The sequence below is a fragment of the Cygnus atratus genome, chromosome 8 (assembly GCF_013377495.2).
Source record: "Cygnus atratus isolate AKBS03 ecotype Queensland, Australia chromosome 8, CAtr_DNAZoo_HiC_assembly, whole genome shotgun sequence".
Lineage (NCBI taxonomy): Eukaryota > Metazoa > Chordata > Aves > Anseriformes > Anatidae > Cygnus > Cygnus atratus.
The window spans coordinates 16,036,373-16,053,501 of NC_066369.1; the positions used below are offsets into that span (position 1 = coordinate 16,036,373).

General features: G+C 48.6%; 1 protein-coding gene across 2 annotated transcripts in view; it reads right to left on the reverse strand.

Annotated features, from left to right (window-relative positions):
- Window positions 1-14,515, reverse strand: part of C8H1orf21 (chromosome 8 C1orf21 homolog) — a 108,655-nt gene extending 94,140 nt beyond the window's left edge. The window contains exon 1 of one of the 2 annotated variants that reach the window (XM_035537403.2): window positions 14,378-14,515. The gene's annotated coding sequence lies outside the window, so the exon portion shown is untranslated. Of the gene's footprint in view, window positions 1-13,907; window positions 14,103-14,377 lie in introns of those variants that run through there. The other variant, XM_035537402.2, reaches the window with a different exon arrangement.
- Between the last annotated feature and the right edge of the window lie 2,614 nt (window positions 14,516-17,129).

Below are 17,129 nucleotides of genomic sequence, written 5' to 3' on the forward strand. Positions count from 1 at the left end.
AAAGGGAGTCTTTGGTACACATGGCGAAGCAAAAGGAGCCAACAGAGAAACAAACGCAAAGCTTGGTGTGCGCTGCTTCCATGGTCTGGGCGTGTACTGCTGCCATGCTCTATTTGCACTTTCCTGACCTGTTTCTCCAGAAATCTTTACTTGCTTGTACACGGCTCCTTAAGGACATATACCACAGTAACCACTGTGATCCACTCCAACTGCACGTACGTTGCTAGTTATCGCACAAGATGCAAAAGGCACCAAACCTGGAATCCCAGGTCGCGGCTCCGCCTGCCACCACCATTAACCTCCGGGAAGTCCGGGGACGCTGGCTATTTGTTTGGGAGCGGGCCTGTTCTGCAGTCTGTCCTTCTGCCTTGTCATGCCTCCTGCTGGTTATTTAAAAGCTACAATAAACAAAGTTACGGGTGTTGTAAATATACTGCCAGCTACCACATATACCTCATGTAGGGACACACGCCTTTCTGTAGCGTTACTTTTCAGAAGTGCATGCATTTATATTATCACTGCTCTCACATCTGCACAGAGTATGGAATTTCTTTTGCGTCAGCGGATACCATGACTAAGTAGAGTAAGAGAGAAATTGGTATTGCAGCAATCAATGCTTTGTGCAAGTCTTCTTACCCGCTGGATTTTGCACAGTCCCGTGGCACCGGGTGAGCAGCAAGATGGCTGGAAGCCGCAGATGGGAGCCTGCAGCCACCAGCCTGCATCTACTAAGTGGTGCACAACAGATGGCCCTCCACTGCTGCCTTTTATACCCAGTCAAATACCGTGTTGTATCACTACCAAACGCTATGGGATAGTTTCTGAGATGCAAAAAATATGTGTCTACACACAGACACACACATACAGAAAATGAGTGTTATCAATTCGCTTAAACACAATTCTTGTCAGAAGAACCTTTATTATAGGTATTTTCTTAAATGTTTGCATTTGTCTTTTGTTCTGTATTTTTGCTCGTATCCACACTGAATTAATAAAAAGACATTCTACTTAGCTTACAAAGCATTAACTCACTAAAAAAACAAAAAAGCTGATGTGAACTTGCTTGAAAAACAGAAAAACACAGAGAAGAAACAGCACAGCCCCAATGCTGCATGAGGCTCACGCTAGTTCAGCCACGCACCCAACACAAAGGCATAACCCCAAATCTGCAAATCCTACGTACATTTTTGTCATATAAACTGAAATAAAACCTCAGCCAGGCCTAGTAGCAATTACAGCTTATGAGGAGACACCGAAAGATGGAACGCAGCAACAACTTGCGGTGCCCTCACTCACCTTCAGAACAGAGGCATTTCAGCTGGCTGGGCGTTACAAACCCTGGGTGCTTAAAGTGCTGCTGGCTCATCACTTCTGTCCCTGCATGCTGTCCTCAGCTAAGGGAAGAGAGTCTTATGGAGAACCTAAGAATACAGTGCAAGTTTATGGTGAAAGTTTAAACGTGGGGGGAAAAAAAGACACAACAACTGTATCCTGATTTCATAATGTGGGGAGGCAGAAAACTTGGGGAAAAGTGCTTTATGAAGACTTCTTGGGGGGGGGGAAAAGTGCAATTTTAAACAAAAATTACCAACTCCACAGGTTCATTTTTCTGCCGGCTTAAGAGAATCTAAAAATAAGTTTGTTACCAAAATAAACCATTGAGTATATAAACACGAGAAAGAGTTTTTACACTAGCGTGCATTCATATGTCACAGTCACTGAACAACAACATGCCGGGAGCGAGAGCAGTCTCACAGTGCTCAAAATTCACTATTTAAATTGGACATTCAACTCCTTATCGGATGATAATCCATCATCCCTTTGGAGAATGAAGACATGCAAGCACTTCTTTTAGTACACATCTGAGAGGAAGACTAGAAAACCCTGCAAAAAATGAGAGACAGGTAACACCCCCTCCACAGCCTGCAACACAACTGAGCGGTTTCTTCTGGTTCTGGACAGGGGAAATACCTTGCAATTTCTCTGAGCTTTTCCTCCTCAACCACCATGTGCTCTGTACAGGTGGTTTGCATTTTTATATTATCTCACATACATGAAACCAAAGGACAAGTGGCACTGCACAGGCAAAAGAAGGCTTCGCCTTTCCAGCCCTCTGGTCTTAACTGTGCCACATAAATAAGCCTTTTTTTTTTTAAAAAAAAAAAAAAAAAAAAAAAAGTTAACAGCAACCTTTCACTACGATCCTGAGCTTTCCAGAATCATTGTTCTCCAATAAGCTCAGCTGGGGACGTATGGAAACAGATACGCAGCAGGAGGTGACCGCCCAAGACCAAGCTTCAGGACGCGACACCGCTGCCCTTGGCTGCAGCCCACCACCCGGGAACAGCCTCTATCCTCGTCATTTTGGCAGGCTCGTTTCTTGCATGGCCACTTTGACAAGGAGAAGTACCATGAAGGCCAGCACCCTGCCATCACAACCTACCAAAAACTCTTCTGGTTCTGAGCCTCTCTCTCAGAAAACTTTTATCCATACAACACACTGTATAAAGAACAGAAAAGGAAGCCTTTTATCATTTCTATCTGCTTGGGTACCACACACCTTGAGATAGTAACGCAAACCATGTGTGGGCCGTAACACAATTTCCTTCCAACAGCAAGTGCATCCTGGTTTTGTTTAGTCAGCATCTCATCTTCTCCTTTTCACGTTTCCAGCCTCGTGCCGTCAGCTGTTTAGCTCTTCGCATTTCATCTCCAGATGTCCACCTTGTCACCTCCGTCTTTAATGCATTTATGCACAGTTGTAGAGTTCCCCCTCTCCACACCACTTCTCTGCTCATTGATACCGACTCCTGATGATGACAACCCAGAAACAGGCCCAGGCTCTGCTCCTACCCCAAAAACGAAGAGAAACCAACCTTTCAGATGTCCTTTCATATGCCTGCAATTATGGCTTTCATACTAGTAGCCACAAAAAAACACCAAAAATCCTTCTTCTAAAGCACTTAACAGTATTAAAAACCATTGTATCTCTAAATGCTTGGAAGCTAAATCCCATAGTTACTAAGCTTAGCAGTAAAATTCTCCGTGACTTCAGCAGTACCGCGTTTTGGCTCCAGGGTACCGAATGCAAGCAAACAAAGGGCCTAAACCTAATCTGCATTGATATTTACATAATTCCGCTATATGTAAACAAATCAATATAGCCACAATATTTGATTGTACTCCTGTCTTCCATGACCAATGAGTCAGATTTGCTCGGTTACAGTTAGCAGCAGCATTAACCCTCCATCAGGTAGCACTGCCTTTGCCCTGCAGAGAGCAGCTCCAGGAGCCCCCAGGAAACAGGAGCAGCCACCCCAGCCCCAGGACAGCATCGGGAGCGTCAGTGTTGGCCATGGCGGGAAGAGGAAATGCTCTTCTTCATAACTGAACTTAGAAATAGTATTTGGAAAGCAAATCTGTTAGGAGAACTGAATTAAGATATTGAGGTTCAAGCTCATCAAGGGATCTAGAAATATAATCCACATTTCACTCTATTTAATAAAAGAAATGTCTTCACGCTAAGCAAAGGGACCTGTTTTTATTCTTCTGACATCCTCAAGGCACAAAACAGACCACAGTCCTACCATGCTCGGCACCACACAGGCACCCAGAGGGCCCCGAGCACAGCAGCTCCAGCTGAGTTCCCCAGCTCCCCCCCTGGAGCACCGCTTGCTACCACGCCACCCTTCCAGCTGTGTCCGTAAGCGTGCGCATTTCTGCCTCCTTAATACATACTTTTAAGCTGATTTTCTGGTGCGTGCTTGTTCTCCTTTATATTTCTTCCCAACATTCTCTAAAACTTTCCTTGCGGGCACTCATTTCATCCAAGCCTTTCTGGAACAGATCTATAACCAAGTAGCAAATGGGATATAACCCAGGGGAATTGTTAAAGGCAGCTGCACGCAGCACCAGGGGGGTGACATTGCCAGGTAAGTACAGCAAAAACAGCACTCTAATTTTAACCAATATTAAACTTTGTCCCAGCGTATCTCCAGTGACCAGCCAAACCTACCAGACGTGCCGGCTGATCACCGGGAGGCAATGAGTAGACAGAGGCAGGTAATCCAGCCCGCAACCCCTAGCGCCAGGAGGCACACGCTACCTCACGGGCGAAAGTAACCCCTGCCTCCTGTTTTACATCTCCTCCTCGGCATTCAAATTGAGTTACAAAACCAGTCGGGCAGTCTGATGCTACAGGAGGGTGCTGGTGTCTCCTTGGATCTGAGGCCAGGCTGGCGTTCCCACGGGCAGCGTGCCTCAGCTCCCTCGGCGTTCTCCGATACCCACGCTGCTCTGGCGGTCCTGGCACAAAGCAGCAGACCATGAAGCTCACAGGTGACTTTTTCATACCCAGGCACCCTCAGCATTGTCAGAGCAACAAAACCTGTTCCCATTTCAAGCAAGTTCATGAGCCATCACCGGGACTGGAAGAAGGAACAGAGAAAGAACGAGAAGATTACAGCGAGGGAAGAGAAGAACAGGGCGTTGGATGCCTGGGAAAGCACAGAGGTCACCGGTCTGCTCGTTCCTGTTGACTGCCGGCTTCTCTGACACTGCGATTCACCCGGTAGGAGCCATCAAAGGAGAAACAAAGAGTCTTCAGGGCCACCTCCTTCCTTACTTGTGGCTTTTATTCCTCAGGATATTCAGAGTCACAACCAAGATCAAAAGCAGAACTCATCTCACACGCTCAGAAAACCCGCAGCAGATTTGGTCTTGGATAGCTTCCTTGGCATGGCTAATTCGCCCATGACCTTCAATCCTAGCTCTGCCACACAAAAACCGTGCCGCCTCCTTGTGAAAGGTCACGTCTCGGAAAGTGGGCAACACTGACCACGACTGGCACCACTCTAACGTGCCTTTCCCAAGCACGCGCCGAAAGCAAAAAAGCCCAACAAGAGATTTGTTTCTTCTGCATTTTGTTTCAGGCAAAAAATACAGGAACACAACACTTATTCCACTATTTGCCTTCCTCTAAAAAGAAAAGGGCTGCAATGGCAAGAAATAGCAAGTGGGTTCTTTATGTGCTTTCCCCAGGGCGGAGGAGAGGATGAGATGTGCCCGTTATGATGCTGTTCTCCATCACAATCCTTACCCTTGATATGCACAAGATCGCTCCTATACCTGACACCAAGCGCTTTATTTCACAGCCAGGCAGTATTGTACCTGTCTTTGGAGGGGGAAGGCAGGAGGGGAAAGGCAGCAATACAACTATTTGCCTTACTCCAATTAATCATCTGGTAACATCAGGAGCTAAGAAATTCCTCCTCATTTAGGCTGGCTACTGCAAGCCAATCTAAAACCCCAGAAAACGTGAGCCCTCAAACTGTAGCACTTAGTGAATGTCCTCAGCAAGCTCCGCCTTCTGCTTTGCGTCTCCTCCGGTGCCCTGCTGCTGCCCAACCTGTTCTGCCTACAAAGGAAGGGCCTGGCTGGGTTTGGACGCGTTTCCCACCCACCAGCAAGAGCTCTCTGTGATGATCTGACCATGTTTGCTCTTGCTTCAACCTCGGCACCCTTGGCATGGGAGGGAAGGGAGCTGGGAAGGAGGCGGCGGGCAGAGACCGGGTGCGCAGCCTTACCCACCGCTTCGGGAGCTGACTCAGCACCGGGCGGGTGGCTGCTTACTGCTGACACAGACCTGCAATAGATCGCTACCTTTCTGGAGCAACAAGGAAGTTGCAGGGCTGACTGAGTCATCCTCCGTCCTGACGCCGTTCCAGGAGCGGAGCCACGGCCATCCCCCTGCTCTGGGCTGCACCTCTGGCCCGAAAATAGCTTTCAAGCCAATCCTGCAGTCATCTCTCCAAGCTGAAACGCTTTATTTACACTCAGCAAGAATTACTGTATGTTTTTGACACTGCTGAGAGTCAACCGGTGCTTAAATCATGTGGTTAACAAAGGAGGCCATTTAACTACAAGAGTTACGCTAAGTATGCAATGTTTTCTGACCCATATAGAAGCTAATAATTTCCATTTTATGGAGCCACTTAGCACAGCCAACCAATCTTAATGGCCAAAACAGGCTGTACAAAAATTAATAATTGAAAAGCAGTCGTCAGCACTGTTGTGCCACAGGTGACTCGCAAACCTCGTTAAATGGCAGTATTAAGCTTCTAACAACTTTCTGGGAAGCTGCTCACCTCAAGAGGTTCTTTTAAGGCACTGGCTCACAGCAGGACAAGCAAGGCAAGAAGCACAGGAGAACACCATCACCAGGACGTCGGCCTGATCCCTGGGCTTCAGCCGAAGAAGGGACTGCGGTGCCACAAGCACCGCCGAGCGGGACACGCTGTGCAGCCCTCCCTCCAGCCAGCCGCTCGACCCGGTTTCTGCCACAGACTTCTCCCTAAGGCCAAACCAAGCCCGCCCCAGTCCCCACACACCTGCTAGGAAGCTCTGACTTGTTTGCACTCTATTCATTCTCCTTTAAACTCTTCCCCTGATAGCGCCCAAGCATCTCTTGTGGAAGAAAAAAGGCTCGGAGAGTAGCACAGAAACGTAAAGGCAAACAAAAACTGCATCACGAAGCCTAGGATTTTGAAAGTCTTAGAGAAATTACATCCTCCAAATCCCATCGCAACTTCAGTGAAGCATCAAGCTCATAATGTTCCATTATGCTTGTAAAGATCCCCAAATAAATGCACAGTGAAACATTGCTTGACAAGGCCGAGCATTTGTTGTTCTCCTAAATGCTGTTACTAAGTCTGAGGCCTCTTGTTCCTTTTTTACTTTTTCTTTTTCTCTCTTTAGGAAATGCTCTCACTCTTGCCAAAGCATCAGAGATGCAGAACGCTAGTCATAGGAAAATCCACCTCAGCGTCAGCTCCTGTCGTTGGGGGAGAACAACAAACAAACCCTCTACTCTCAGCTGGCAATCATCACGATCTGTCCATTCGGGTTGCGCCACTCCTCACCGGTCTGTCAGGCTGATGGAGTCTGTCTGTTTGTGCTGGGGACGCCAGTCGCTGCTGACGTCCTTGCTCAGGGCTGTGCCGTGGTCCCCGGTACACAATCTGCTCCAGAACACGCAGACAGGCTGTTGCCATTTCAAAAGCCTTCCTGGCAGATTTCTGCCGACTGAAACAGCAAGATTTGGGGCAGCCAGGGGCTAATTTATCTCTATATGAACGCCTGCAGGTGTAATTCTCACAGTTCTTCCAAACAAATGATTCTCACTGTGAGGGCAAAGGAAGACTACCTCCTAAACCCAGTTTGTTTGGATTTTAATTAGTATCCACCACTGCAGCATTTGAGACAAAAGAAATAAATGCTCCCTCTCCCACAAGCATCAGGGAAGTTTCAACCTCAAAGATACATATCTGAGATGACCAAAGTAGAAAGGATACGTCTTTTTTTTTTTTTTTAAACAGAGAAAACCCGACAGAAGTTATTTCAGAAGCTTGTTCATTGGGAGGTTTTGATTTTCGTTTGGCTAGTACAGGCCAGCCACTTTTAAATGATAGGGCCCCATACCTGACAACTAGGGAGTAATTAAAAACATATAAGGAAAAGCTATCTTCATAAGAACCCCGAGTGGAAAAAATAACAGAGACAACATTAGAAAACCCTGGCTGCCTTTTCTTTCACCCCCAAAATACTCATACCAGTTGCTGCTCTGTGCATTTCTGCAGTAGGTGGAGGGGAGACCAGCCATATCTGCTCCCCCGGCTTTGGCCTGGCTTATTCAGCAGCTTCGGTTCTGCTATTTCAGATTCGCGCAAAAATAAAAGCTCAGGAGAGAAAGCTGAGCCTCCGGGCATCCACCAGACCACAGCTGCCACGTGCATACGTAACGAGTGCGACTGCCCTGGAAGGCAAAGAACAGCACCCGGTCCTTCAGTCCTTCAGCATCACAACCACACCTTCAAGCGCCGCTCGCACCGGCTCCAGAGGGCACCCGGCTGCTGCGGGCGCCTTCCCGGGGCGGCAGAGCTGCGCACATCCAGCCCCACAGAGAGACCCTCGCCACGCTTACTGCGCGGCAGCTGCCTTCACACGACGGCGTGGCTGAGAGGAGGAGGCCCATAGGCAGAATTAAGCAGCAGGGCCCAAGCTGGGTATTGCCGGAAGAGAGAAAGATCTTAGTCATCCCTCAAAGTGAAAGATGAAATGGGCTTACAGCCCACTCCCAGCCCTAAAAAGGCAGCCTCGGTTTTGTTTTACCAAGCGATTCTTTCCTCTGACTGCTTCTAGTAAAGACGTGCAAATACCCGATACTTAGAACTTTATTTAACCGTTCATAGAAATGTAGTGGGAATTCTCCACATAGGCAAACTTCAACCCCTTTTCCCCAGGATCAGGGCATCAACACCAGCATGCCATCTAGAAACCTGCCAGGTTCACGGAAAGTGCTGCGCCACCATAAGAAAGGCAAGAATAATAATTTGCTCCCAACTCTGCCTTCCTGCTAAAACAATCTGCCCGCCCAATATCCTACACTGCACAGGCTCCACAAATCTAATTAGCCACAAGTCGAAAACGTAGAGGTCTATTTGTCAAATATGCATAATTACATTAAAGTTGTCATGCTTTTATTAATAAAAACTTGGAAAGAGATGAGATACAAATACAAAGGAGAAAAGTTTAAAAGGTAAGTGCCTCCCCTTCACCAAATAAAAAGCTGTCTTTGTGCGGACAATGCATATATTGGGCAACTTGCATACATTTTTCCTTGTTTATTATAAAAGCACACGATCACCAAGGTCCTTTTATGTTCTGACGTATGACTGGGCTCCAGCTAAATATCGCTTCACGGAGTCCAAGGGGTGAGGCGATGGTATTTATAGATACGCTCAGGGCTAGAATTTTGGTTAGCAACAACATAGCTATGGCCCGAACCGCCCAACACACCCCTCTGGGAAAATGCCCACCTGTATATATAGATCCTGCCACGTTCTTCCTATTAAATACGCGTTTCAAGCAAACTTGCTTTTTCCCCACCGGTTTTGGAAAAAGATCGTGTCTACAGCTTCCCGTTAAAGATACGCAGATAGAAGAAAAACAGAGGCCACTTGCTAATAAGAGGAAAGACCCTTCCGTGATCCTGATGCTCCTTCAGGCATGCTCAGTGGTTTAGATTTTCCAATACCAGCAGCACTTGAGCTCCACTCCCAAAAGCGGGGCCCATCATCCTAAGCACAACCCACCCATCAGGAGGAGCCTCTGCAGCAACTCACAGCTCACATACCTAAAGCAGACAGTGCTCTGCAAAAGAGGCCGGCAGAACGAATGCTTTTCCCTGGTTTAGAAATGCATTCAGAGCTCAACTAGCTTAGAAGAGCCCTGTCCAGGGGCTGCCCAATATTCCAGTGAAGTCACTTGGCACTGGCATCTCTTCACTTCTCTTCACTCCACAGCTACCTCCCTTAGAGGCACGCTACAGCAGACACCCATGCAGGAGATGCTGTTGGATTAATACTCTGTTGTGGAGATCTTACCCATAAGCACGCCCAGTTGTTTTGTATAGCATCACTATGTAAGTGTCTCTATTTTTAAAACAAACAGAAAGTGTTTGCCAGGTCACTCTCTACTCTTATCCCATCCGTAAACCAGCAAACTGAAATTCCACCCACTTTAATCCTAAATTCACCGGCTCGAGGGTGCAATAGCAGTATAAAGTGACAAGACAAACACTTTCTGTTTGCTTTAAAAAGTGAAAGTTTGACCCACTTTAAACAACAGGATCTCAGAAACTGCCAGAATAATAAAGAACAAATGAACGGACCGCTGGAGGGCCTCTTTTAATAAACCAAACCTAACTGCCATTACCACTATAACCCACACAGACGCCTGGACCACCAGTACAAAAGCAATTACCATAGGTTGATTCACAGTCCAAAGACCCCACTTGCCTGCTACACAAAGAAATTGTGGATTTAAAAGGCAACTTCTTAACACCCACCCATTCACTAAGTGGCCTGGGATGGTGTGGAGAAAGCTAACCAGAAGACCAATGTAGGGAGCCAGTCCTTGGTTTTGCTGTGTGATGCCACACTTCTTGGAAGCTGTATTTCTTAACTTCAAGCTGTTTCATACTATTTCTCAATGCTGTTTCCCGCATCCTTCCACATCCCCTAAACTGCTGCACCAAATACCTTGCAAAGATTTACTTTGGCAGGAACTTCAAACAACATTGCTGAAGTCACTGCTTGGCATACAGCAACTCTTTTGTAGTCTGCATGGTTCTGAACTGAGACTTACTGAAATCTATGTACAGGATGTATAGCTGCAGAAGTCTCATTACTTCTTGGGTTTTAACATTTTTTTTTGCATACAGTCACCTAAATGTGACAGCTGCAATGGTACATAACTAGGAAAGGTGACTGAAAGTGTTGCTGGGAGCATACCTTACTGCAGACATATGGCAGTTATCTTTACATACATTCTAAGGCTTGCCAACATCTCCAAACATACTATTTTCCATGTAAAAATCTAAAAAGGAAGATAATCTCCCAAAACTCAGATAAAATCACAAGACGGGTGCTTCAAATGGCAGGCCGTAAAACAAACAAACAAAAAGATTTTAAATACTTTTCAGAGTGCACAGCTGCACTGGAAGTTCACCAACACAGGACACTGTGAACACTAATGCTGTGAACACTAATGGGTTTACAAAACGCAATCAACTATTCCAGAGAAGCCCGTCCATCAGCAGCTCTTACACACAACTGGAACTGCCAGCCCAAAGTCCTCGCAGAGCAGGGACTGCTGGAAGACTGCACCAGGACAGCGACAACACTGCAGTTAGGCAGCCCCATCAGAGGACAGACACTGAGCCAGACAGAGCTCTGGTCTCCCCGAGAGCAACTGATCTTGTTCAGCTCACAAAGCTGAAGAAGACACCGACCTGTCAATAAATTGGAGTTGAAGTAGACTAGTACCAGTAGAAGACATGGTCTTAAAGTTACTGACTGCTCATCACATTACACACCGCCTCCTCTCTGAGCATCCTACAATAATACGGCCTGAACGGTATTTCCAGCTGCCAAAAGTACCTTTTTAGATTCCAGTACACCCAAAATGTGCTTGCATACATTTAGTTGCAAATATGTAATATAGCACAAGGATAAGCCAGTAGCATAGTAATATGTATTTGCAAGTGCCTATGAAATCCCTTTGCAATTAGATGCCTGCTTAAACAGAGGCAACAAGGAAATAAGTAACAACAATTAAAAACAAAAAACACTTTCCAGAATATTTTTTGAATGATTATACAAAATACAGCGCTGTTCTATCATCTTCTGCAGAAAGATGGAGGAGCAACACCTTACCTTTCCCTGAACAAGAGGCAGATTGGAAGGGCTCAAGCTCCACGTCAATGCAAAGGCCTCCAGCCATCTGACATGAGTCAGTTATTCCTTCTTGCCCCCAAACGCCCTACGCCACTGCACACCGTCATACCAGTGGGCATATTTCACACTACAGTATTTTTAGAGCGAGGCGCGCTTCCACGGCACCAGAGCCCACACGAGATGGCTGCACTACGAGCTGCGACCACAGATAGGGGTCCCCAGCTAGGCCCTGCACAGACAGATTCAGACAAGCGGTCCTTGCCGTAACATGGATAAACGCCTCCCTCCTCTCCAGCTTCTTCCCCCACATCGCACGCCTCCCTCTCCTGCCTCCCAGCTCTCAGACCCGCTGGTAGGGTCTCACCTTTGCTGTGCCGGCGCTGCTGATGCCTGCGTCACACAGCCCATCCCACCCCAGCCGCGCCCCATCGCCTCCTCTCCGAGTGGATTCAGGGAGACGAGCCTTAAAATCTCTGCTGCCGCAACGCTGCTTCCACGACAACGAGGGGAAACAGCCAACTAATAATGGACTGGTTGAGGGGCTTGCCAGCTTCAGCAAAGATGTCTGGAATGACTTTTTTCTTATAAAGCATCCAGTTGAGCGTTGGTCATCTTGGATGCAACACCTGTGCTGCAACAAGCAGAGCCCACACAGCACCCCAGGCAGCGTCGGGCTGGGCACAAAGACGTTTGCTCGTCAACTAAATGAAGCTGCAAGCAACTTTGCCCACGCACGCGGGCTGCGCCTAATGCACTGCAGAAGCTCCTGGAATACAGACAATCAATAGTAAGCACATTATAATACTGAGAAGTTTACCAAGATATATTTACTACGTCACTGTGTCCATCCCTTGCATTTTGGTCAAATATATGCAATGCGCTAACTGCAGCACCTCTCTCGGCTACAGTCAACCTAACCTATGATGTTATAAATATCATTTGTTTACCCGAAGTTGAATGATCATTTCAACTTTGTTAATCTGATTGCATAACAAACTACAGCAGCCTTAAGTAACTAGGCTGCAGTCTCCAGGACAGATTGGTCAAAATCACTCATTTCAGCACCCTGCTTTTTGAAAAAAAAAAAAAAAAACCAAAGTGAAATAGATAATGAAGAAAGAAGAAAATCCAAGCACCTGGCTACTGCTTTCAGAGCTGGCTATAGTATGAGATGTATCGCAGCGTGCAGATGCGGCGTAATAACTTCACACCTGGTCCAAGCTGCTAGCACAAGCTAATGTGAAATGTTTGCAACCAGAAAACAATATCGCGCAATTAAAGCACACCCTGTTATGTCTTATTTGCAGCTATCACATAGGCTATTAAGCAAACTATGCAGCGTGTATACAGCGGATTTCCAAAACAAGCGATCGCATGTATACAAACAAAGGGCATCATTTTCATGGCGGGTCCCACAAAAGCCTCTCTGCCGCCTAGACGTGAGATCTCCAGTCAGCAGTGCCAAGCTGGCCCTGCCCTCCCTAGGCCTCGCACCCCTCTGGAAACACACACAGACAAGGCACCTCCTGAGACGGAGTAACATTTAAAGGGTCTTTAGACGATGGGAAGATTTGTAGTTGCGTTGTATTACATTACACCAAGTCTCACACAAATCCAGCCGCCCCATTATACAACACTTGGGTTAACGTAAGGTTAAAGAGCATCAGGCAGCGTCAATGTGCTCAGCTTGTACTGAAGGGCAAACACCTCCGGCCCCTATATGTGGCAGATGTTCAGAAACCTGCTGGTGAAACCTCCTGGTTAGCAAGTTCAGAAAGCAAAACCGAACCGCACGGATCACTCCCAGCAGGCTGGGGCCAGGATACTTGCATCAGGATCCAAGCAAACGGGGCATGTGGACGGTAAAGGCTGGGCGAAACGGAAAGCAAAGAGGGCAAGGAGCGCGTCTGGGCACCTCACTTTCCACCAGCCCCCGAGGAACGAAGAGCCAGCACGAACAAAACCCACCCGCGGGTCGTGGCCGGCTCCCCGCAGGCCTCACCGACAGGCTCCCTCACTCACCCCGCCGGGCGTCGGCCAGCGGGCGGCCCTGCCCTGCCCTGTCCCGCGGCCCCCGACGGCCCCGGCCGCCCCAGGGGCACGGGGGGCCGGCAGAGCAGCACCGCGCCGGGCAGGGCAGGACCGGGGGGCGAGCGGGGGGCGAGCGGGGAGTCACCTCCCTCAGGCTCAGCCGCACCGCCAGCCTGACACCTACCGGGCAGCGGCGGTCGTGCCGCCCGGCTTCGGCCGCCCGCCGCTAGCCCCTTCAAAGAGAACGTGGCGTTTCTTTTTTTTTTTTTTTTTATTTTATTTTATTTTTTTTGACACGAAAAACGCGCTGCTCCCCCCGCCGGGAAGCCCTGCGGCTGAGGGGAGGGCCCCGGCCCCGCTCCGTGCCCGGCGCCGCTGCCCGCACAAAGCCCGGCCGTGCATAAAGGCTCGCCCGCAGAGCCTCGGCGGTCGGCCCCCGGCGGAACGAGGCAATCCGAGGCTGCGCGGCCCGGCTCCCGCCCCGGGGGGCGACGCTGGGCCCCGCTCCCGGCAGCCCAGGCCCGGGCCTCCGCCGGGGAACCGGCGCCCCCCTCCCGCGGCCGCCCCGGGGGCGCTCACCTCAGGCACCGCCGCCGCCCCGCAGCGGCTCCCCCGCCGCCGAGAGCCGTCAGCGGGCGCCGGCCGCGGGCTGGAGAAGGACGGGGAGGCGCGGGGCGAAGCGGGCGGCTCCGGCGAAGCGTGCGAGCGCGAAGGCGGCGGCAGCCGGGCGCGGAGCGGCCTCTCCGGGCAGCCGGGGCGGGCCGAGGCGGGGCCGGGGCGGTGCGGAGCGGAGCGGGGGGCGGATGGAGCCGAGGAGGAGCCGCCCGCCCGCTCCTCCCGCCGCTGGGGCAGAACCCCGGCCCTCCCGGGTGAGGCCGGGCTGGAGGGGCGGGCCGCCCTGCTCCGGCCGTTCACGGTTGCCCTCGAGGCTCCTCCGAGGAGCCGGGGCAGCGGCTCCTTCCTGCCCGGCACTGCCGCCTGCCCCCCCCCCCCCCCCCGAGGCGCGTGGCGGCTCGGGGCGAGCCGCGGTGCTGGCGGCAGCCTCTTACCGGCACCTTCCTGCGCTGCCAGCTCCGCGGGGCTCTGGCGGAGGCGAAGGCAGCGACCCGCACCTCGGCAATGGCTAGCCGCCACCAGGCCCGCCGAAATTCAGGGCAGGGGGATAGCAGGGTGCAAGGCCTTGCGCGGCCGCATCTCCTCCTGCAGCGCCTTACATGCTCCCGAATCCAAAGTATCAATTTGTCGCGCTTCGGCGAAAATCCCTGACTCGGAGTTGTCCAAACTCTAATGGGATGAGAAAGGCAGATGCACTAGCGTAACCTGTCCTCCCAGTTTCTCTGGTAAGCTCCCAGTAAAGCAGCAATGCCTAAATGTGCTGAGTAGGGTCGGACAGGGCCCTGACTCACACAGGGGCGGTTTGCTGCACGGGCTGGGCTCAGCGCTTCGTGCTTTTAAAATTAATGAGAATTTGTGCGTGGGCTGTCGTTACAGAAGTGCTGAACTGGCAGTGACCTGACCTCACCTCCTCCCCTGGCAGGGACGGGGGGCTGGAGGGCTGATGGCCGTCTCTGTCACCCTGATGTTGGGTAAGGACACGCTGGGGCCATGTAAATACACAGAAATACGTCCCTGTTTCTGCTTAAATGGAGGCAATTGGGCTGGACCGGGCAAAGATTTATCAGTAAGGCTGAACCCTGGAAATCCTTTCCCCACCCCTTTAAGCTCGGGTCCTTTTGGCATTAAGTTTAAACACCATTCCCTTCTGCAACTGTATCCCCGCCATTCTTTCCTCCTTATTTTGTAGGATTAACGATAACATTAGCTAAATATCTCATTACACTTTCTCTACTTCACGCTATGGCTTTGAGACATTTCTGCATAGCTTCCTGCCTCCAAAGATCTCACAGATAAATCATCTGGTGATGGGTATTATTTACATTGCATAAGAGTACGGGTTTGTTTGCAGAAGTACCCTAACCCGAAGGCATATGAATGCTGCACAGACTCATTGTCTGCTCTGTCTTGGCTAGATTGTAATTTTGAAACAGATGCATCACACTTAAGATTCTGAAGATGTTTAAAATAGGAACATATCCTTAATTAAAGTGAAGAGCCTCGTAAGAGCCCATTTAACAGTAGTAAGTTAGTATTAAAAATGCCCCCTTTCTAATGCTTTGTTTCAAGCACAAGTAATCAGACAGGGTAATGTAAAGTACTTGTGTCATTTTTATAGTCATTTTGAAAATCCTTTAAAAATTTTCCCGCTAGCCAGTTTGTCCTGTTCCATTGACTGTTACAAATAAAATTACAGTTATTATCTACTCTCTGCTTTTTAATTACTTCACTGAAATCTTGTTTGCACCCTGGGGATGGCAGTCATGCAGTGATAGGACTTTATCAGGTCAAGCTGTCGTTACACGCTCTCTGATTTTATGTGCAGTGTTTGTGTGAGCAGTTCAATACTTTGAAAGGGTGCCTGTGAGCACAAGGGCAGGGATTTGTTTCATTCTCACTCCTTGACCTAAAAGTCTTGTGACAGAGAAGAAATCTCTGTGGATGGACTTCTTGGCACGCTCTGGAGAACGTCCCAGCACCCAGAGCATCTCAGGGCAGGAGTCTCAGTGTGTTGGGGTAAGAATACACCAGACATCTAAATAGGGTAAGAGATGCAGAAACAGAGACTCTTCTGCCTTTGGTGTCCTTCTCCCATTCAGCAACGGGACACCAGAGTGGTTCTCTACCTTATTGTGAATTTTTTTCCCCAAAATTCAACCCTTTTTAGCTTTATTGCAGCATGCGCTCAAAATTTCGCAGGCAAAACTTTTTTTTTGTTTTCACAGAAGCAGTCTGTGGGTATGGAGGCATAGTTTTTCATGAAAATGACCGTCGACTGAAAAAATGGAGGCTGGGGTGAGGCTTATATAGCTTTTTCAGGTTGTTTCTGCCAAGAAGTGCTACCATGTGAACTAGAAAGACTTTAGTAAGCATACTTTTTCTTATCATTTACGGTTTTAGTATCTTCCAGTAAACCAGGCAGAGATGTTTATATCTAAGGACATTTCTCCTTCACCATTATGAAAATGTTAAGATAAATAACAGTTTGTTTTCCAAATCATTGGCAAGATCCCATTTGCAGTCACTGCTACCTTCCTCTTTCTAGCAATCTAATTATTTTTCTCTGAATTGGAAATCACTACCGGAAAGGTGGACATAAGCAACATCAAGAGATTCCAGAAGAGGGAATATTTTCAACTCTAGGTTGACAAGTTTGAAGTTGGCCAACTTAGCTTTTTACCCTGTTTGCTACAGAGTGCCTGATAGTGTTTCCTAAGACACATGGAGTTTTCACAGTGAAAAATACGATTGCTATGCTGCTGTAACTGTGCTTCCAATAAAAATGACCAAAAAAGAGCAGCATAAAGCAAACATGTTTTGTTTAGCTTCCATGAACAAACTTCTCTGATGTTTTCCTTGTGATGCATGCTGCTAGTTAACGTTCATAATAGAATTACTTACATGTATATCTACTTCCCCATGCACAAATTTGTTGATCAACTCTTTGTATACTACTGTAGTATAGTCACTTCTAAAAGAAGAAAATACGTATTTCCCTATTTTCTCATGCTTGATTTACTCATTTTTTTGACACAGCATACTGGGCAGTTGTTTTTAGAAGCTGGAGGATGATAAGTAGTGTAAACAATTTCTGATCTCCAAAACATAGTTAGTACGAAGTGTCAGCTGAACCTGATTCTCTGCCCCTGCCTAGTGGTGCCTGAACCCGATTATTAGCTCATTACC